General features: G+C 41.3%; 1 protein-coding gene, 1 long non-coding RNA gene and 2 other non-coding genes across 10 annotated transcripts in view; 3 read left to right on the top strand and 1 right to left on the bottom strand.

Moving 5' to 3' along the window:
- Positions 1 to 10002, bottom strand: part of sema5a (sema domain, seven thrombospondin repeats (type 1 and type 1-like), transmembrane domain (TM) and short cytoplasmic domain, (semaphorin) 5A) — a 325621-nt gene extending 315619 nt beyond the window's left edge. For all 3 annotated transcript variants that reach the window (XM_072508980.1, XM_072508979.1, XM_072508981.1), the window contains exon 1: positions 9792 to 10002. The gene's annotated coding sequence lies outside the window, so the exon portion shown is untranslated. The remainder of the gene's footprint in view (positions 1 to 9791) is intronic.
- Positions 10003 to 10096: 94 nt separating this feature from the next.
- Positions 10097 to 21114, top strand: LOC140425091 (uncharacterized). 5 transcript variants are annotated; one of them, XR_011947760.1, is made up of 6 exons: positions 10097 to 10303; positions 14094 to 14234; positions 15187 to 15264; positions 18237 to 18325; positions 20295 to 20356; positions 21003 to 21114. It is a non-coding gene; the product is annotated as an uncharacterized lncRNA (long non-coding RNA). The 5 variants fall into 5 exon arrangements; XR_011947758.1 differs by having other exon boundaries at positions 10099 to 10303; positions 14114 to 14234; XR_011947759.1 differs by having other exon boundaries at positions 10122 to 10351; positions 14114 to 14234.
- LOC140425924 (small nucleolar RNA SNORD123) lies at positions 20110 to 20178 on the top strand. Its single transcript, XR_011948077.1, has one exon. It is a non-coding gene; the product is annotated as a small nucleolar RNA SNORD123 (small nucleolar RNA).
- LOC140425923 (small nucleolar RNA SNORD123) lies at positions 20813 to 20881 on the top strand. The gene has a single exon (XR_011948076.1). It is a non-coding gene; the product is annotated as a small nucleolar RNA SNORD123 (small nucleolar RNA).
- Positions 21115 to 21350: the final 236 nt, after the last annotated feature.

Here is a 21350-nt window from a genome sequence, read left to right as displayed (position 1 = left end):
GGTTCCTAGTGTTGTGGCCAGCATTTCTCTTGGATTCATCTGGCAACAAAGACCCCTTCCGCCGGAGTCCCTTCGGCCCCTGCTGTCATGGCGCCAAAGGCCTCTCCTGCCGGCCGGCGGCGCACCAACCACTCCGGTGCGGGCCTAGCCCCTCAAGGTGAGGGCTTGGCCCCGAAAGGTGCAGAGAACTCCGCACCTTTGGGGCGGCCCGACGCCGGAGTGGTTCACGCCACTCCATCCTGCCGGGACCCCCCGCCCCGCTGGGTAGGGGAGAATCCCGGCCCATGTCAGAGGTTCCTCTGGAAAGTCTAAAGCCACACTGTGCCTCTGAGAGGATTTCCTCAGCCACAGGAAGTAGGTCATTCAGAGAGTGCACATCTGGATTTTCCCTTGATAGTTTCCACTGCATGATTTATCACCCTTCTTAAACATAGTTACTACTGCCACATTCCTGAAGTCAAGGAGCAGGGGAGGGTTTTTTTTATTTTACAGATTTGGGAGGAAAAGTGCTTGGAGTCTTACTACCAGAGCCACAGGCTTTGATGTGTATTGTCCATTTGGTTGCTTGTTGCAGCTCTCCTATCAATATTTCAACCATGGATTCTACCAAGGGGACAGAGGGATAGCGTGGAGAGTATCAGCAACACTGTGGATTCACAGTTTAGGAAGTTCTTTTCAGTGTTGACAGATGGCATCATCATCCTTGTGAAGGGAAACACCATGCTGTGAGTGAAGGAGCTTTTGCCCATTTGACCTTAGCTTAAAGATGGCCCTGGTAGCTTCAGAAAAGCTTCACATGTTATGATGATTAGCTTTTTGTTGGACCTCTTAGGCTTTCTCTTCCCACGACATGTCCTTGATCTTCCAAGTTTGACATTGGGCTTCAGTCTTGAGCTACTGGAATGCTGCCTTCTTGACTGGGACCTTGGGTTGTTCCGTCAGGGAACAAAGGCTGCTCATTTTTGTTCTAAGAGGTCACATATTTCAGCATTGTTGTTGCCGAACCAGTCCGAGTGATGATGATGCTCAAACCCAATTGTCAGAAACAGGAGCATTTTATGACTTTATTTGATCCCACTGTTTTGGAACTGAGCTGAATGTGTGAAGATTCCTCTCTTCAGTCGGGCTGCAAAGAGAATTTTTGGTCTTTCAATGTCTTGGTGCGAGGTGGATGTTCACCATCAATCGAATAAGTAGACGATTTGTCCAGGAGTCAGCGATCCCAGCCTGGATCAAGTGATACAAAAATCACTTAGATCTTTGACTCACACAATGACATAATGCAGGTGAAGACAATGATCAGCCCTAGGATGCCTCTCTATTGTTTTGAATTTGTTCTTCAGCAGATGAGGGTGTTTATTATAGTGAGGTCATGCTGAAGGTCCTTCGTCAGTAGGAGGACACCATTTGCATTTGCTTTTCCTACCCAGTTTTTCCTAATGGTTACTCTCCAGATATTGGAGTCAAGTAACAGTGATATATTTCCAAGTCAGGATGGTGAGTGGTTTGGAGGGAAACCTCCAGGTGGTGGGGTTCCCAAGTGTCTGCTGCCCTTGTCCTTCTAGATGGTAGCAGTCATTGGTTTGGAAGGTGCTGCCTAAGAATCTTTGGTGAGTTCCTGCAGTGCATCTTGTAGATGGTGCACACAGCTGCCACTATGCATCAGTGGTGGAGGAAGTGACTGTTTGCGGATGGGGTGCCAATCAAGTGGGCTGTTTTGCTTCTTGAGTGTTGTTGGAGCTGCACTCATCCAGGCAAGTGGGGATTATTCCATCACACTCCTGACTTGGTGGACAGGCTTTGGGGAATCTGGAGGTGAGTTACCTGTTGGAGGATTCTCAGCCTCTGACCTGCACTGGTAGCCACAGTATTTATCTGGCTAGTCCAGTTAAGTTTCTGCCTCCCTTGAGAGGCGCATTCTCCTTCGGCACTGCACCTCGGTCATCTCAAGATAACCATAGTTAACCCTGAAGACTCTCCCGGCATACTGGTGCCTTCCCTTGCCCTTCGCCTTTGCAAGGCTTCTGGGCCTTCATCCTCTTCAGGTTGTGGTTGCTTCGTCTTGTGCACAGATTCTATAACAATGTCTATGGCCAGCTGGCCTCCTCTCTCTTCTTGCCCGCTCCTCCTCATTTAAGGAAGTGCCCCCAGCTAAATAAACAATTCCCATTTTTCATCTTCCGTTTTCCAGATGAGGCTGGTCTGTAAAAGCCTGTGTAAAGATTAAAACATCCTGACCTACATAGGAAATAATAAAGATCCTTCACAAAAGATTCTGAACTGCCCAGACTTTCACCTCACTTTTGAACTCCTACCTCTTCACTTCTTCATTACACCTGAACCTTATGTCACTCCCTGGGTGTTGAAGGTGGAAAATGTGCAATCTCCACCTGCCCATTTTTCCCATATACCCACCATAAAAATGAACAGCCATCTCAAAATTGCAGTCAATTACCCATTTAACTAGCCCAGTTGGCCTTTTAATTGACATTGGACAGGCTTCTGACATTCGAGCACATCTGCCCAGTGTAATATCACGATGTGGTATGATGACGTCGGGAATCCCTCTCAACATCATAACGTGCTATTTCAGGTGACAGGTGCCTGCACAAGCTACGTAAAAATCTGGCCTGTTACATTAGACATACATTTAGATGGTCAGATAACTGGGGAATGCTACTGTGTTTTAATCAGCATGGTACAAAACAAACTGGCCCTATCCAATTTCATCTGTAACAACTTGCTCAAGTGAGTAATTCTTCAAGATTTAAGTTTACGTTGAGATGATTCAAAGATGAAAAATCAGGCATTCAATATTGCAGACGTTATCCTGCATCATATAATACTTACATTTTAAAGGTCTGTGATATGTTGAATCCCTTATGATTGCCCTTGATGAAAACTGATTGTAACATATGTATTGAGCCATATGAGGTGCTAAGGAAGGTGAACTTGGCATCAACCTATTATCGGGGGTGTTTTGCACTGGGCTAAATTGCTGGCTTTGAAAGCAGACCAAGGCAGGCCAGCAGCATGGTTCAATTCCTGTAACAGCCTCCCCGAACAGGCGCTGGAATGTGGCGACTAGGGGCTTTTCACAGTAACTTCATTGAAGCCTACTTGTGACAATAAGTGATTTTCATTTCATTTTCATTTCATTTAACATAGGAGTAAACCATTTGGCCAATCAAGTCTGCTCTACCATTAAATTATATCATGGTTGATCTGATTGTGTCCTTAACTCCACTTCCCTACCTATCCCCTATTATGACTCACTTGTTGATTAAAAACTTGTCTAACTCAGCCTTAAATATATTCAATTACCCAGCATCCATACCTGTATATGGAAGAGAATTCCAAATACTAGCGATCCTTTGAGAGGAGAAATTCCTCCTCATCTCAGTCTTAAATGGGAGATCCCATTTTGAAGCTGTGCCCCCAAGTTCTAGATTCCCCCAGGGAGGAAACATCCTCTCAGCATCTGCCCAGTCAAGCCCCCTCAGAATCTTACATGTTTCAATAAGATCATCTCTCATTCTTCTAAACTCCAATGAGGATAGGCACAACCCGCTCAACCTTTCCTCATAAGACAACCACTTCACCCCAGAAATCAGCGTAATGAACCTTCTCTGAACTCCTTCCAATTCAAGTATATCCTTCCTTAAATAAGGAGACCAAAACTGCACACAGAATTTCAGGTGCAGTGTCATTAATGCTGTGTACAGTTGTAGCAGGGCCATTTTACTTTTGTACTCCATCCCCCTTGCAATAAAGGTCAACATTCAATTTGTCTTCTGAGGTTCTTGCTTTATCTGCTTGCTAACATTTTCTGATTTATGTACAAGCACACTCAGATCTCTCTGTTCTGCAGTCTCTCTCCATTTCAATAATATTCTGTTTTTCTAATTCTCCTGCCAAAATCGACAAACTCACATTTTCTCACGTTATACTCCATCAGCTGACTTTTGCCCACTTACTTAACCTATCTATAACCCTTTGCAGACTCACAACTTGTCTTCCTACCTATCATTGTATCACCTACAAATCTGGCTACAATACAGTTGGTCCCTTCATCCAATTCATTAAGATAGATTGTAAACACTAACCAAATGCTGTAAAGTTAGTATGAATAATGGAGTTCGATAGGCTCTTGTCCTCTGTAGAGAATGGATAAGCACTGAATCAGTAGTATTGTTTCTCCTGTAGATGGTGCACAGACTGAAGCAATACAGTTCAGTTGGCTAGTTTGTTTAAGTGTGGTGCAGAATGACACCAACAGCAACGTTTTAATCCATGTGCCGGCTGTGGTCGGTCCTGGAGGCATACCTACTTGCCTTGCCCAATGCTTGAAGTGGAGAGGAATCCTTCAAACTATAACCAATTGTCTCTCTCCAATAGAGAGAGATGCCTATGGTCCTTTGTGCACCATGGCTAATTACCATTACCATTTCAACCTATACATAACAGAGAGTAAAGTAGAACTGGTTTGAAATTTGATGCGGTGTAATATGATACACGGGAGACGCATGTGTCTCTCACCAATTCAGAGCTTTCTTTCGATAATGACCTAAATAGCCTTCTGGACTTTTCTCTCCCCGAAGAATTAAAAACTCGCAGCAATTTGCTTCCTCGAAAGAGCAGGTATACCAAAATGCAATACTTTGTAATAGCGGCTATGTTAATGAGCTGAGTTTTGTTTCAAATGACAAAAGTCTCATTTTCTTATAAACTATATCAAAATACAGATGTTGCAAAGCAACAATTTTGTTACATCACAAAATAACTTTACGCAAACATGTGAAGTAACTCAAAGATTATTTTAAAAATCATGCCATACCTTTGTGCATGTATTTGCTTCTTGATCTGTGAAAATATCAATTGACTCATGCTGTGACTCACAAAGGCCGAAGATAGTGATGAATGAGCTGACTGGGATGACTCATGTCTTTAGAGAATTAGTTTACCTTTTCCATCTTCCCTCATTGAAAATCCACTGAAATGGTGGAGCATATTTCAAAAGGTAACAGGGCTATCAGTCATCCACAACAACCTTTAAACTAACTAAATCTATATGCTCTGCATAATTTGACATTTAAGCTGGAGCAAAATACTGGTGGAGAACAACTTACTGATAGGAGAATTCAATGGCTCCAGGTAATTAACTTAAAATGACAAAACCAGAATTCAATATTTTCTATTATTTTATGAAATATATTATGGCAGACCTCTATGGAGGCGGAATGGAGGGAGAGCCTAGGATTCCATGATTTTTTTGTTGTGTATTGCCCTGGAAATGTGCACCAAAATGGACAGTAAATGCCACGGAGAAATCTCTGGGCATTAATTCATATTTTGCAAAACACTGTTTCCTTGACTTCATATTCTGTAATGTTACATATTGATCTTGGATACAATTCATTGAAGAAGGTTTTTCCCCAGTTTCAAGTGGATGCAGCTGATTATAAAGACCAACGTCATCTCAGATACAACTGCTGCACAGCAATGTTGCTCTTTTATGCACCAAACTGCTGGGCTATGACAACTGTATTCAGCTCTGCTTTAGGAATTAACTCTGTTACTTGTTAAAACACATTAGTCATTTACAAATATAAATTAGAGATTAAACTGTTAACTGACATGTGAAAAAGTAGATATTTTCTAACCAATTGCAAGTGTTTCCTAATAAATGAATTTCACAAAATAATGTCTATTGCAACCATCATTAGAAAGATTCCTTGAAGAGATTAATAGTATTATTTGTCAAATATAGCATTCTTAATACAATATATTTAATTTTGTAAGATGCAAGGAATTTGCAACAGGTATGTATATAAATCTCAACAAAGTCTCCCTAACAATAATAATAATTAATAATAATAATACTCATTGTTAGTGTCCCATGTAGGCTTACATTAACACTGCAATGAAGTTACTGTGAAAAGCCCCTAGTCGCCACATTCCGGCACCTGTTCAGGTACACAGAGGGAGAATTCAGAATGTCCAATTCATCTAACAAGCACGTCTTTCGGAACTTGTAAAAGGAAACTGAGCACCTGGAGGAAACCCACGCAGACACAGAGAGAACGTGTAGACTCCGCACAGCCAGCGATCCAAGCCAGGAATCGAACCTGGGATCCTGGTGCTGTGAGGCAACAGTGCTAACCACTGTACTGCCATGCCACCCATTTATATATATATATATATATATATATATATATATATCTACATAACATTAATTTCTATCAAGAAGGAGAAATTATGAGCAGGATTTTCCGTGCAACCACGGAGGCAGATCGCCATCAGCCAGCGACGGGTCCTGCCGTTGTCAATGGGGTTTCCCATTTAATTCACCCCTCATCACCAGGAAACCCACGGCGGAGCCTCCATTGTGTAACCAGATGTTCCCATTAGCCTGAACAGTGGGAAAATTACAGCCTATTGATTGAACTTACAGTGCATAAGGGGGCTATTCGGCCCATCGAGTCTGCCCCGGCCCTTGGAAAGGGCACCCTACTTAAGTCCACACTTGCACCCTATCCCCGTAACCCAGTAACCCTACTAACCTTTTGGACACTAAGGGGCAATTTAGGATGGCCAATCCACCTAACCTGCACATCTTTGGACCGTGGGAGGAAACCGGAGCACCTGGAGGAAACCACGCAGACACGGGAAAGATTCCACACAGAGTCACCTGAGGCTGGAATTGAACCCGGGACCCTGGAGCTGTGAGGCAGCAGTGCTAACCACCACTGTTCCACTCCGCCGTTTCTGCTTGATAACATTTCAATAGACAATGAAAATGTTAACTCAGTTTCTCTCTCCACAGATGTTGACTGACCTGCTGAATATTTCCAGCATTTTCTATTTTTATTTCAGATTTCCAGCATCTGCATATGTTACTTTTACCTTAATTTCTACATTCCTACTTCATGCATAGCACACACTATCCATATCTTGAGAAAAATTAAAGAAAATTGAGTTATGAATAGTACAAAAAAGAAAACATCTCTACATGGACACAGTGTTTCTTATCTTAGTTACTCAACAATGATGGATAATAATGCAAATATAATGAATGCACATTCGAACAATTTACCAAATTAATCTGAAAACCATTGATATTATTCAGTAAGTTGACAATCAAAACACAAAAATAAAGAAAACAAAATAATTTAATCTTGCTTTGATCACCCGCTGTTGATGAGTATCAAGTACTAAGAAAACAATTTAAGTGTCTTTATGGCAGATCTTATCAGCAAAATAAAGTAGCCCTTAGCGATGGAAATTTAAAGACCCAGACTTAGCACTTGGATGGTGTTTGGTTATGTTCATACTTAGGTGAGACATTTAATTTTAATTTGATCTATTAACAGGTAAACTGTCTATTAAAGAAGCTGTTAAGCACTAATCTTCAAACAACTGATCGTAAACATTTCAAAAGGTACAGCTGTGACATTTTCTCTATTGTATTGAGACAGATATTAAAAAAATCAGGACATCACAGTGAACTAGCTGATCCAAATTGTACCCTGTTTCAGCACAAAACTGATTCTTAATGCGACAGAGCATTCAACCGTACAACATTGCTTCCAGAACATTTTGAACAATTGGCTTCTTCCAATATTGTATTGCTAAGCTGATTGCTTCCAGAAAATAAATTTTGTTGGGGTAATCATACAGAAAACCTCAGCAAATTGGAAGGTTGCAAAGCAAAGAGTTATTGAAAGTTATAATAAATAGTCCTGCACTATTTAAGTTAAGATCCAATCTATTATTCATGTCAAACCACGATCGTGTCGAACAAAACATTTCTTGAGAATTTTACACATTTTTAAATCAGAATTTAACTGTCACAGCCTCTTTTCTCATACTCTGAAAAGCAATTTCAGACAATATTATTGTTACATAAACAGGTATTGGATGCTGCAACTCTAATACTTTCTGGATTAATTTATGTGCTGTGTGATGTGGATAATAGATCATAGAATCCTTACAGTGGAGAAGGAGGCCACTCTGCTCATCGAGTCTGCACCGACCCTCTGAAAGAGCACTCCACCCTGGTCCATTCCCCCGCTCTATTCCTATAACCTAACCTGCACATTCCTGAACACCATGGGACAATTTAACGTGGCCAATCCACCTAACATGCACATCTTTGAACTGTGGGAGGAAACTGGAGCACCTGGAGGAAACCCACACAGACACAAGGAGAAAGTGCAAACTCCACACAGTCACCCAAGACTGGAATCGAACTTGGATTCCTGGCGCTATGTGCTGCAAATAATAACGTTTTCAAAAGTAATGGAATACAAGATATAATTGTGCAAGATTGAGTTACAAGATGCAACAGGAAATGCACTACTAAGGACTAACAATCAACTGTTATCCCTCAGTTTAAACTACAGCATACTAGATTCTTATATACTTTAAGTCTTTAGTTTGTGGGGAAAAATCTCTTTATTTCAATTCTTAAAAATGAAGTTGAAATTCCCCAACAAGTTAGAAGATTGCATTCTTGGTAAGTACAAATCAAAGTATTACTACCAACCAACATTAATAATTAATCACATATATGCTACTGATTATATAGTGTCACTTAATCAATTAAACAGAATACTTGCATCTCTTTAAACAATCCCCATACAAAGTGAATTCGACACACACCTTTCGGCAAAGCAATTTAAATCGCTGATCAACCTATGCTAACTAGAATGTCGAGGTAGATTTGGAGTGTTCTGGCAATGCCTTCAATACTTTTTGGCTTTTGTCAGAGCGACCAGTTCTCTGATTCTTTCTCATCATATTGAACAGCGCCCCCAAGCTGTCAATATTTCATCCTTCAATTATCTGCTCCGAACAGAGGATCTAATGTGAATTACCGCACATTCAATAAAACGATCCGAGTAGAACATTATCTCCTGTTCATCTGTAGTTAATAAACTATTAATATAAATGCACAATACTCTAAAAGTGCGCTCACTCCGGATCAGAGGGTTTCAGAAAAATGGGCATTAACGATCAAATTGGAAAAATAATCCCAGTGAAGTTGCATTCACTAACGATAGTAATAATTGTGCTGGCAGTCAATCACAGAACTCGAAAATCAAACGGATCCCACAAGTGCGATGGCAGTAAACTGATCAAACTGTAGCACCGGGAGAATCCTGCATTTCGCATCCAGATTTAACATTCGACCCAGAAAAGTTGAAGGGGGTTAAGCTTTTTTCCCCCTTAGCCATGCAGGGGTTTAAATTTTTGAATGTATAAAGGATGGGAATTTGTGTGAAATATTTATTTCAAATCACGTTTAATCTACTCCATAAATATAACTGCACCACCACTATTCATAGACTAATCTAGCCAATAAATCTGCATTTTGAAGTATACGGTACTTTCCCTTTGTATTCTCAAGCAACTCGTTTCAATTTCCACTTTAAAATTAAAAACGCAATTCTAGCGCGAACTAACCAAAATAGTTCACAACAATATACTTGTTTCTTATCCGAGAACAGCACTGCTTAAATTAACCCTGTTCAGAATATAATAACAATGTCCAGAACGACAGCAGATCTATATTTCTGTGCTTCTTTCTATAAATAACAGATCTATGAGCTGCCGAATGGAGTTTAGTGGGGACTGTGATCATATTGCATACGTTTACGCCGAGACTTTGCGTTGTGTTATTGTTGCAGAACTTCCCCGCATAATGCAAGCAACTCAAAGTGCCCTCTGCAAAATAATGCATCTGGTTATTGAAACATATAATTCAAACAAAAGCACTCTGGACTCACCAGTTAATACTCCAACTTTCCAAACGCATCTGGTTCGTAGTCTACAAGGCAAGCAAAATCCGCCGGGAGATAAAACTTGCTGAGGAGTTCCGCGTAGTTGCAATCGGTGCACTCAATGCCCGTCCTCTCGTCTCTGTAGCTCAGTGCTTCACTCCCCTGCTCTCACCTCAGCCCTGCCTCTCGCTGTCTCTCGTAAAGAGGACGCCCCACGCTATTAAATGGTGCAGTCCCAAAAAGGGGGTGTCTGAGTCACAAAACTCAACGGTAAAGTCCTTACAACACCACCGTCGCTTACACCTGGGAAGTGATGTGCGACCTTCACCCCGCCGAATATCACCATCCGTGGCGAAGTTTCACTGCTGTTTCCCTTTGCCAACAAGTAGTCCGATAAGCCTCTGGTTCCTGTGAGATTTGGATCTCTCCCCTGCAGCTTCGGTTAGCACATTCCAGCAGTTAGCAGCTCCTGAGACGTGGCATTGCTCAGTGCCGGACTAACTCAGCAATTTCCACAGGTACAGTTACTCAAACTACACTTGGGAAGTATGCATATAAAAGTTCAGGTAACTTTTAAAGATCTTAAAATAATACAGCTATTACATTTGCATGGAGATGCTTTAATTCAGATGTAAGTTTAGCAATGGTCAAGCCATAGCAATTAAACATCTGGAAAGCTTTGCTTTGAGGGAATGTTAACTTCTTGTTTTCGTTTTACTGTTGGATGTTTTATTATTGCGAACTTTTACACTTTATTATGTTATTACGTTGAATATTTTAGATGGCTCTCATTTAATTAGTATCAAATATTCCTGAAACAATAATTAAAACCAGATGGTGTTTCTCAACGACTTTTGAATACTTAAAAAATATAATTAGAGCAAGCTTTATAAATAAGTCAGGGTGTATTTTCTTCATTCGTAAACACTGCGTGCATTTGCATTTGTTAAAGTTATTAAATATAAATATACGTAAAAAATGTTTAATGTAACAACCAGCTTCAAAGAAGTAAATATCAATTTACTAAAATAATGCTTTAATTTCTCGGAATCATGCGTTCTTTTACATTTTACATTCGACACTTTCATTTTATTTTATTCACCTTAAGATTGCCACGATGATTTAGAAACGTAAGATAATGGTCGGTTGAACAATTTGACGCCTGATAATTTAGTATACAGTGCTGGTGATTGTCAAGGACCAGTTGGAGTCAGTGAGGGTTAATTCTACAGTGCTGGTGATTGTCAAGGACCAGTTGGAGTCAGTGAGGGTTAATTCTACAGTGCTGGTGATTGTCAAGGACCAGTTGGAGTCAGTGAGGGTTAATTCTACAGTGCTGGTGATTGTCAATGACCAGTTGGAGTCAGTGAGGGTTAATTCTACAGTGCTGGTGATTGTCAAGGACCAGTTGGAGTCAGTGAGGGTTAATTCTACAGTGCTGGTGATTGTCAAGGACCAGTTGGAGTCAGTGAGGGTTAATTCTACAGTGCTGGTGATTGTCAATGACCAGTTGGAGTCAGTGAGGGTTAATTCTACAGTGCTGGTGATTGTCAAGGACCAGTTGGAGTCAGTGAGGGTTAATTCTACAGTGCTGGTGATTGTCAAGGACCAGTTGGAGTCAGTGAGGGTTAATTCTACAGTGCTGGTGATTGTCAATGACCAGTTGGAATCAGTGAGGGTTAATTCTACAGTGCTGGTGATTGTCAAGGACCAGTTGGAGTCAGTGAGGGTTAATTCTACAGTGCTGGTGATTGTCAAGGACCAGTTGGAGTCAGTGAGGGTCAATTCTACAGTGCTGGTGATTGTCAAGGACCAGTTGGAGTCAGTGAGGGTTAATTCTACAGTGCTGGTGATTGTCAAGGACCAGTTGGAGTCAGTGAGGGTTAATTCTACAGTGCTGGTGATTGTCAATGACCAGTTGGAGTCAGTGAGGGTTAATTCTACAGTGCTGGTGATTGTCAAGGACCAGTTGGAGTCAGTGAGGGTTAATTCTACAGTGCTGGTGATTGTCAAGGACCAGTTGGAGTCAGTGAGAGTTAATTCTACAGTGCTGGTGATTGTCAAGGACCAGTTGGAGTCAGTGAGGGTTAATTCTACAGTGCTGGTGATTGTCAATGACCAGTTGGAGTCAGTGAGGGTTAATTCTACAGTGCTGGTGATTGTCAAGGACCAGTTGGAGTCAGTGAGGGTCAATTCTACAGTGCTGGTGATTGTCAAGGACCAGTTGGAGTCAGTGAGGGTTAATTCTACAGTGCTGGTGATTGTCAAGGACCAGTTGGAGTCAGTGAGGGTTAATTCTACAGTGCTGGTGATTGTCAAGGACCAGTTGGAGTCAGTGAGGGTCAATTCTACAGTGCTGGTGATTGTCAAGGACCAGTTGGAGTTAAAGTGAGGATGAACAACGATGCAGTGGAGGTCTCTCCCTGGGCTAAGGGCGGCGCTGCTGCCGTTGGTGCATTGCGGCGGCACGCGCTGGTAAACTGGGTATTTTCCGCGGGAAAGGCGGCCTTCACCCTGTGGCAGGGCCTCCTGGGAAATTGAGTTCCAGGCGGGATCACGTGGCGCCTGAAGAACGGGCAGCGTGGCACACGAGACTCCAAATCCCACAGTGCAGCGCGCCCTGCCCACTGCACTGCGCAAGAGCGCCTGGATCGCCGAACCTCCAGGGTGATAACCTCCTGGCTCTCCAGCTTCAGATTTGGGAAGTACACCAAAGATGCCCTGGGGAACCCTCTTATAGGTTCCCTGCTGAGGGTTCCCCGGGCATTTGTGTAGATGGACTAATTCCCCCTGGACAATTGCGCTGGGATGGCAACCATCGCACAAAGCGATTTAAATCGCTAACTTGGGATGGTTCTGCCATCACGGGTACTTACCCTCATAGGTACTCAGAATGGAAAAAAAGCACGTCTAACCTCAGAGTAACTATTTTAAACACGCAGACCAACCCCCCCCCCCCCGCCCCCAGTACACCCCTAACCCTCTCCTGGGGACCTCCAGCTAAGCATTCCAACCCCACCCCAACCTAGGACACTCGGAATGATAACCACCCTAGATCCAATCCCCCTTTCATCGCCGCGCCCCCCTGATTAGACAACACATCCTTCCTTATTCAAGCGACCGCCCCCCAACCCAACCTCCCTGACCTGGTCCAAATGACACGGAGCGGCACAGTGGCTAGCGCTGCTGCCTCACAGCTCCAGGGACCAAGGTTTGATTCCGACCTTGGGTGACTTTCTGTGTGGAGTTTTCACATTCTTCCCGTGTCTGCAGGGGTTTCCTCTGGGTGCTCCGGTTCCTCCCACAGTCCAAAGGCGTGGCAGTTAGGTGGATTAGCCATGTTAAATTGCCCCTTGGTGTCCAGAGATGTGCAGGTTGGGTAAGGATGAGGTGGGGGAGTAGGCCTAGGTACGGTGCTCTTTCAGACGGTCGACACAGTCTCAGTGGGCCAAATGGCTTCCTTCTGCATGTAGACATTCTATGATAACCCCTCTCCCCAGGCCCAAATGACACCTAACCTGAACCAACTCCCCCCTACCTCTCACTGTGCCCCTCCCGACCTGACCACCCAAACCCAGATAGCCCCCTTCCGCCACCTGGCTTTGCGTACCTGCTCACATCCCCTGATGTCTGAATCCCACACACTCCACCCAACATCAAAACCCTTCACCCCTACCCCCGCCCCCTCCAACCCAATGTCTGGACTCCACCTCCGCAGTTCGATGTCCATACCCACCCATGTCTGGATCCTTCCTCCACAAATCCAGACTGTACCCCTGCCGATGTCTGAACCTCCACATCTATTCACTCACCTCCAAAACTTGCCTTCTCCCTTTAAATGGGACCTTTAAACTCACCTGCTTTATGACAGTTAGTCCTCATTTGCTCCACTCCTTTTTCACTTCATCGCTGGAGTCTCTTCAGTCTCACACGGTCTGAGTCAAGAAAATCAAGAGACAGGCACTTCACAATCTCGCTATGGAGTGCCAATGCGCCACTGATTGTCACTCCGAGGAAGTTATAAGAGTTTAAATTAAATGATCAAATGAAAACATACCATCTAAAACTACACACACAGTGGAAACAACATTCGAAATAGATTCCATTATACAGAATCCTAATGATGACCCTAAAGCGTGGTCGATATCAAGAAGAGTTGGATTGTTTGTGATAGTCACTGCATCGTCTTAGAACGTAGATTCTATTTGTTGTGCATAGCCTGCGGCACAGCATTTATCTCTTCTTAACTCATATAACACAAAGCAATTGATAAATTATTGGATTTTTTGTTCCATATCTTTACACAAGCTTTTCTCTTTGCGGAATAGTTGGAAAGATTGGCAAGTTCATATATCAACATGTTGAACTGTGTCATGAACACGCCTTCTGTATCAATGATGCAACGCAAAATCCAAACAGATTGCTGATGTCTGCCCACAGGAGATCTATGTAAGTCTGAGTAGTGCCACCAGAATCAGCACCGCATCAGAAAAACATATTTTTAAACTAATTTCTTCATTTATTTAATGTATCAGTAAACTAAGTAATATATTTACCTGTAACAGGAGTAACGCAAACCACACAAATATTGAGAGGGGACAAAAATCAGCACCCCCTTCCTATTTTTCACCAAATTCTTAAGTTTGAGACACTGTTGACGATGCACTCCGCATATGACACCCTGTGCATCAACACTTGCTGTTTACTTCTGTACATCTTTTTGAACCACACCCAAGTTACAAGTATTCACTCAGCTCCCTGCACACAGTAATTGTCCCTAGTTAGGCAATCACTTAAAGCTGACTGATGGTTAACTACCAATAACTGATACTGTCTGTTTGTTAACTGTTGACGAACATTATAGATTTTGAAGTTCGACGTTAATTCAAAAAGTTAAACCACATTTCAGTTGGCAATCGCACTCTCATCAAATTCTCAACTTTCACACTGTTTTTGATGCACCCTGTGATTACTCTGTGTAACCAAGATTCCACCAATGAGAAATATTAAGTATCATTAATGAAATATTCCTTAGGCCCATCCACTCAGAATGCTAAAAAATTCTTTAGATGCATATATAGCGTAATTTTACAATATTTGAACACAGTATTTGTTACACCAGCTTCTAAAACCATAGGGGCAGCACAGTGGAGCAATGGTTAGCACTGCTGCCTCATGGTGCCAAGGATCCAGGTTTGATTCGCGGCCCCAGGTCACTGTACGTATGGAATTTGCAATTTCTCCCCATGTCTGCATGGGTCTCACCCCGACAACCCAAAAGAATGCGCAGGGTAGGTGAATTGGCCACGCTGAAGTGCCCCTTAATTGGGAAAAATAAGAATTGGATACTCTAATTTTTTTCTTTAAAGCATCTAAAACCATGTTGTTCTATTGACTGTAGCCATGATGTGGAGATGCCGGCGTTGGGCATGGATGAGCACAGTAAGAAGTCTTACATCACCAGGTTAAAGTCCAACAGGTTTGTTTGGAATCATTAACTTTAGGAGCGTCGCTTCTTCATCACGCGACTCACTAATGAAAGCTTATTATAATGGCAACAGCAATTTACATTTATATCATATCTTTAACATAGTAAAATGGCCCAAGTCGCTTTACTGGAAAATTTTCAGACAAAATTTGACACCAAGCCATATAAAGATATTCTTAAAGCTTAGTCAAACTGATAGGTGTTAAGGAGCATCTTAGAGGAGATGAAGAGAGATTTAGGAAGGGAATTCCAGAGCCTCAAATTTAGAAAGGTAAAGGCAGTCAGTAATGGCAGAAAAAAGGAAATAGTTGATGCACAAGAGAATAGAGTTGAAGAGGCAGAGTTCTTGGAGGGATATAGAACTGGAGGAAGTTACAGAAATATGGCGGGGTGAGGCCATGGAGGGATCTGAATGTGAGGATGACAGTTTTAAATTTGAGGCATCACTGAACCAGGAATCAAAGTAGGCCAGTGAGTATAAGCACATTAAAGAGGACAGTGTTAATATTAATGTAACCCATTTTATTTCTCTGAAATTGTTTATCTTGTCTTGTGAGAGTCCCTTTAAGAAATGGGTGTTTAAGAAATGTACCTTTAAGAAATGGGTGTTTAAGAAATGTACCTTTAAGAAATGGGTGTTTATCAGTGATGTCAGAGTGTGGGTGGAGCTGGGCTGTCTGTCAGCTTTTTACTTTCATTTTAGGCTGTTTGCTGCAGGGTGTGTTTTAGTTTCGTTTTCAGAGCTGGATAGCTGCAGTCACAGCCAGAAGGGGCATTAGTCTCTCTGTAATCTAAAACCGGTAAATCGATCATTTGGTGATTTAAAACTAATAACTGCTCTCAGTAGTGACTTTAACTTGACATGCTTCTGTTTAAAGGTTTTGTTTAAGTCTTATGGATGTTAAAAGGACAGCTTAAGGATTACTTAGTGTTGTATTCTTTGGGGGTTATATTTGAATTAATGGTTGCTAAGATGTTCACTGTATGTTTTAAAAAGGTTAACTTGAGTTCATAAAATAAACATTGTTTTTCTTTTAAAAATGCTTTTCCATTTCTGCTGTACCACACCTGCAGAGTGGGCTGTGTGCTCCTCATACCACAATCTATTAAAAGTTGTGGGTCAGGTGAACTCCATGATACACTTTGGGGTTCTCTAAACCCTGGCCCATAACAATATGTAGGGTTTGAAATGATGACAACAACTTCTATTTATATAGTAACTTTAATGTAATAAAACATCTCAAGGTGCCTCACAGGAGCATCATAAAATGAAGATGCTACCCATTTCCTAATTCAAACCTTCTTCTCCCTAAACAGCCATTGGAACATTTATCAATATGGTAATTAGCTAATATTAATCATTTTTTATCCATTTGTTTATATGTCTGGATTGTACAACATCCCGGTAAAGCTCTAACACATTGGACATTATCTTATAAGCTTAGCGTGAGGTTGATTTGTGATTCCCAACATTGTGTATCAGTTTTAGAAGGTATGTTTTCATTTAATACAGACAGGCTAAGAAAGAGCACTTATTTATTTTATTCAACAGATGATAGAAATCTTTGAATAAAATAATGCCTTAGATACATCCAATCATTTGTAGCTTTTCAGATTTAGAAATAACTGACATTTTTATAATCTTTGAATGTAATAAAAAGGGTGGGATTTACAGGCCTTGTCGCGCCCAACCTGGTGCCGCAACAAGGCTGTTGAATCTTGCAAGAGGCCTCTTGTGAGATGCTTGAGATGTCTCCCGAGATTCAACCTCACGAAACATTGCGATCTGGATTTCACCCTCAATGAGCGTGATCCAGATCAGCATATTCTAATGAGCCATTAGGCTCATTTAAATATGTCTGTGCCATATTCTCCCAGGGCCTGGGAAGTAATGGCTTCCCCAGTGAACCCTCAACCAGGTGCCATTTAATACTGGTCCACACAAACGTGGAGCAGTTGTAATGCCACCTTGGGGGGTCTCCCAGGCCATTGGAGACCCCAGGGTAGTCAGGCTCTGGCCAGTGTGGTACCCTAGCACTCCACTGGCACCCAAGCACCTTGGCACTGCCAACCTGGCACCTTTGCACTGCCATCTGGGCACTGTGGCACTGCTTGGGTGACACTGTCAGGCTAGCAGGGGCGCTGCCAGGGTGCAGACTGGCAGTGCCAATGTACCCTGATTCCAGATTGCCCATGCCAGGGATCTTGCCCTTAAGAGGTGAGGTGACGGGGGGGGGGGCTCAAGAACCCCGGAGGAGGTAAGTTGAGTGCAGGGGAGGGGTCTGGAGGCCACCGTGGGGATGCTGAAGGGGTTCAAACGATCGGGGCTCCCTTTAAAAATGGTGCCCGATCCACGAGTACTCTTCCTGCACTGGGGAGCTGAGCTTGTCAGTGCAGGAAATTATGTAAGTGTGGCCTCAACGGGTGTTCCCCACTTAGGCCAAAAAAACAGCAAAGTGCTACAGCTGCCGAGAAACATCTGTTAAATGCGCCCAAAAGCGGGCTCAGATTTTTTTTCCCATTATATCACGGCCATATTTTACTGTTGTCAGTGTGGTCTCTCCATTGAATTGCCACAGGCGAAGTGAATTGAATTCAAGTGTGCTCCAATTGAAGACACAGTATGATAATATGTCTAGAATAGAGAAATCATTTTTTTAAATTGTAGTTATTCTTACTGTATTTTGAAATCCATTTAAATTGGTGTTTTGCTTGTTAATTTAGGTGAACTTAAATTGAAATATTTCAGTAACAAATACAATAAAGACGTGTTAATTATATTGGAGCACAGTTTATTTATTTGTGAAGACGAGGGTCCAGCTTAAATTATCTGAAGTTTGGGTACCATCGATTTACCGGATTCACATTCTGCTTCTCTCTAAGTATTCACTATTTATCAGTTTGGAAATGAGTTAATATTAACCATTCTCATTCCTATTTGTTTTTATATCTGGATTTTACAGCATAACTGGAAATCTAAAGCACAGTGGACAACATCTTAAAAGTAAAGAGTGAGGTTGATTTGTGATTCTTAACACTGTTTTTTAAGCAGGTATGTTTTAATTTAATATTCAAATCATTATGCAGTAGCGTTGAACAAAGTTTATTGATGTGTGTTTAACTTCCATGTGGGAAGCTATCAGCATTTGTCACTAAGATTAAGATAACTGAGTACTTGGATAAATATAACCCACTGGAGAGAGCCAACACGGCTTTGTTAAGGGTAAGTCATGTTTGGCCATTCTAGTTTAATTCTTTGGGGAAATCAGATAAACAAAGGAGTATGTATAGATGTTTCTTTATGTACTTCCAGAAAGCATTCAATATAGTTTCACACAAAGGTGAGAGTGTACAGAACTAGAGGTAGCATTTTATCTTGATTTGTAAATTGGTCGCGAGGCAGGAGACAAGGAGTGAGGGTAGAGGTAGGTACTCTGATTGGCAAGGTATGGAAAATAATGTCTCCAGAGAATTGTTCTGGAGCCTCAACATTCCACCATTTTTAGTAATGATTTGGATGAACGAATACAGGGTTGCATATCCAAGTTTGCAGATAATATTAAATTAGATTAAGTAGAGCAGATGGGAGCAGGCATTAAAAAAGGACATTGGCAGATTAAGTCAGTGGGCAAAACTGTACAGATGGGGTTTAATGTGGAAATGTATGAAATCGTCCACACCAGGCCCAATGAAGATAAAACAAAGTATTTTCTAAACAGTGGGAAGCTAGTAACTGCAGAGGAGCACCAAGTACACCAATCATTAAACGTTAGTAGACAGATATCAAAAGAAATGAAAAAATGTAATAGAATGTTGGGCTTTTCGCAAAGGGGCTGGTTTTCAAAGAAGAGGGAGTTATGCTAGAGTTGCACAGAAACTTTGTCAGATCCATCCAGAGCACTAAGTTCAGTTTTCAATTCAACCCTGAAAGGATATAACAAGAATGTACAGTGCAGATTACTCAGTATGCTATGAGGGCTTAAAGGGTGAAATTATGAGAATAGTTTGCATAAACGTAACTTGTATTCCTTTGAGTAAAGAAGACTGAGATATGCTGCGGGACTCTCTGCCGGTGGGATCCTCCGCTTCGCCAGCAGCGTGCTACATGGGTGCCCACAATGATAAACCCCATTGACTGGCTGCGGGAACGGAGAATCCCGCTGCTGGGGGCGGGGGGGGGCGGAAAACAGAGCTGGCGGGATGTAGAATCCCGCCCATGATCTGACCAAGGTATTTAAAATGTTAAAAGGGTTCAATAGGGTAGATACAGACCATAAGACCATAGGACATTGGAGCAGAATTAGGCCATTCAGCCCATCGAGCCTGCTCCACCATTCAATCAGGGCTGATATGTTTCTCATTCCCATTCTCCTGCCTACTCCCCATAATCCTCTTATTAATCAAGATACAGCAAAACAATTTTTTCCGATAGGGGAATCAAGAACAGATGGACATAATTTTAATTTCAGAATCATGCAATTTAGGAGGAAAAGCAGAGAGCACTATTTTGCATAAAAACTGTGGTTGATAGACTTTTTTTGTTAGGTAATTACATCAAGGGATAAGGAGCGAGGATGGGTAAATGGAATTGAGGTAGCAGTTTACCATGACCGAATTGAATGGTAGAGCAGACTCAAAAGGATGAAATGGATACTCCTCTTCCTATGACTTGAATAGAAAAATTGATATTTTTTTAAAACAAAATTAACAATACAATTAACAAAATTGTATTGACTCAATTCAAAATGGTATTTTCCTTGTTAGCGTAACCATAAGTTGAAAGATTTCAGTAACAACTACATTAAAGAGGACAATGGTAAAGTTAATGTATTTCTTTGTGAAAATGATGATTTAGGGGATCTGATTACATCTGAAGTTAAGATGCCATCCATTTTCTGATTCACATTCTGCTTCTCTCTAAACTTTCATTTGTCAGCGTAGAAATGAGTTTGTATTATTCATTCCTATTCCATTTTCTTTTGTATCTGGATTTTGCAACGTCTCTGGAAATGCCAACTCAGTGAACATCAGCTTCTATGGGCAAAGAATGGAGGTGATTTCAGAAGCACTGAGGTTCTAAAAGGTATATTTTCATTTATTACAGACAGCCTGAGAAACAGCATTTATTTATTTTCTTCATTCAGAAGATACAAAAGTAGTATTAATAAAATATTGCCTTAGATACTTTCAATCATTTACAACTCTTTAGATTTATAAATAACAGATATTTTTACAAACTTTGAAACAGTATATGTAACAACAGTTTATTGAACCATAATTATTCTGTTGTCCACTTCGCCTCCTCATTGAATTGCCACAGGTAGAGTGCATTGAGTTCAAATCATTGCAGACAGTTTGTTTATATGCCTACAGAGAAATAGAGAAATTACCTGTTTAAAAATTGTGGTTGTTCTTATTGTATATCGGAATCTGTTCCAATTGGAATTTTGTTCTTAGTGTGAACTTAAGCCGAAACATTTCAGTAACTTTGACATTAAAGTGGATCATGTTAATTATGTTAGAGCATTTTGTATTTCTTTGTGAAAATGATGATTTAGGGGATCTGATTACATCTGAAGTTAAGATGCCATCCATTTCCTGATTCACATTCTGCTTCTCTCTAAACTTTCATTGGTATATTTATCAGTTTGGAAATTAGTTACTATAATCATTATTTTTTCCATTTGTTTTTATATCTGGATTTTGCAACATCCCTGGAAACCTACAAGATGGTGACACCCTGCAGGACAAAAGTGAATTGGACTTGTAATTCCAACACTATCAGCCAAGTGTGGTTGTAGAAGATATTTTGCATATTAAATATTCATGCCCTGGAAACAATCAATGTTCTGTTTCTTGTTTGTTTCTCCATCAAGAGTCGAATGTCTGTTGGGGAAAGAGCTATGCTTTGTTTAATTTCAAACTATGTTTTTGCAGTATATTCCAGTTCGTATTTCAAATACATGACAATGATGTTGAAGCAGAATACATTTCATAATGGCCACACCAGTGAATTAATGGAAAAGTTTTATTACTTATCCACAGTTAGTTGCAGTGGACTCATTGGCTCCAGTGTT

The sequence above is a fragment of the Scyliorhinus torazame genome, chromosome 6 (assembly GCF_047496885.1).
Source record: "Scyliorhinus torazame isolate Kashiwa2021f chromosome 6, sScyTor2.1, whole genome shotgun sequence".
Classification (NCBI taxonomy): Eukaryota; Metazoa; Chordata; class Chondrichthyes; order Carcharhiniformes; family Scyliorhinidae; genus Scyliorhinus; species Scyliorhinus torazame.
This window is presented reverse-complemented; position numbering and strand designations above follow the sequence as displayed.